General features: G+C 65.5%; 1 protein-coding gene across 1 annotated transcript in view; it reads left to right on the top strand.

Annotated features, from left to right (window-relative positions):
- Positions 1 to 14: 14 nt before the first annotated feature.
- Bcl11a (BAF chromatin remodeling complex subunit BCL11A) overlaps positions 15 to 1,251 on the top strand; it is a 95,280-nt gene continuing 94,043 nt past the window's right edge. Inside the window, exons 1-2 of the mRNA XM_031341597.1 lie at positions 15 to 750; positions 999 to 1,140. The gene's annotated coding sequence lies outside the window, so the exon portion shown is untranslated. The remainder of the gene's footprint in view (positions 751 to 998; positions 1,141 to 1,251) is intronic.

Genomic DNA, 1,251 nt, shown 5'->3' with positions numbered 1-1,251 from the left:
CTCGAGTGTGCGCCGTGGCTGCTGGCGCCTGGTCAGCGCGGCCGTGACCCGAGGGCCTCACCACCGTGGTCTCCCCGTAGCTCCTGCTAGCCAGTTTTCTTTCCTTTCCCCATTTTCTCTTTCCCCGAGTAACAGCTTAGAACAATTGTGTTCTGTCCGTAAGAAACATTTTTCTTTCCTTCGCTCAGTGCTTTCACAGTTGCCCCGGAGTGGGAGGGGGGTGTGTCCCTCCCCGGAATCAGGCTCCAGGACCTCCCGCAGCGCGGCGAGCAGGTTCCCAGAGACCCGGGCTCTTGGGGCTACCCTTGCTTTGTCCTCCGGCCTCCGACTGCGCAGAGGTGGACGCTTGGGCCCCAGCCCCGAGTGCTCCCCTCTGGGGACTGAAACACACCCGGAATCTGGCTTCTCGGTCTCTGTATCTCGACCTTTCTGTTTCTGCAAGCCTCGGGAGCTGGGGATTCAGGGCTTCTGTGGCATTCAGCCCTCGACTGTTTGTAGGGTTCCTCAGATCCCGGGTCCCTGACTTGGCCTTGGGGGCGCGCTCCCGGCCCTGGAACCCAGGCCTGCGCCGCCAGCCTCGCCCCGACCGCCTCTCTCCAGACGGCGTCGGCTTCCCCGGGCCCTGGCACTAGCCTTCCGGACACGCGACCCTCCAAACTTAGGCTGGATTTCTCTCGCCAGCGCGCTCCCGCACGCCTCCCCTAGCCCGCTGCGGAGCTCTTAACTTGGAGGCTCAACTCTCAACTTCGGGTGATTTTTTTTTTTTTCTTTCCTAGCTTTCACTGGGCAAAGTTTCCGGAGCGCTGCCACGAGCTCGGGGCTCGCACTCCGGCCCTCGGCGTCCCCTGGCGGGGAGGGGAAGTGGGTGTGCGCACGGAGGAGGGTGTCCGGGACCTACTCTACCTGGTTTCCCTCCGCCCGCGCCTGTCTTGGCTCTGGGCTGCTGCGTCCGGGAGCACTCTGCCCCCACCCCCCACTTCAATAATTTTTCATTTTAGGGTCGGTGAGTGTGTGTGTGTGTGTGTCGGGCGGAGTGGAGCGGGGAGCAAGTCTTGCTCCCCCTCCCTCCTCTCCCCCACACCGCCGCCCCTTTCTTCTCTCCGGGCCACGCCACCGCCGCGGCGCTCGCTGCGGCCACTGGTGAGCCAGCCGCCCCAGAGCCCCCTCCCCTCTGCCCGCCCCTCCCCCCAGGGGCCGCGTCTGGCGTCTGAGGAGCCCCCCGCCCCGCACCTCCCCCGCCCCGCACTGGCC

This window comes from Mastomys coucha, unplaced genomic scaffold (assembly GCF_008632895.1).
Source record: "Mastomys coucha isolate ucsf_1 unplaced genomic scaffold, UCSF_Mcou_1 pScaffold22, whole genome shotgun sequence".
NCBI classification, from domain to species: domain Eukaryota; kingdom Metazoa; phylum Chordata; class Mammalia; order Rodentia; family Muridae; genus Mastomys; species Mastomys coucha.
Note: the sequence above shows the minus strand (reverse complement) of the source record. Positions and strands in the feature narration are given on the sequence as shown.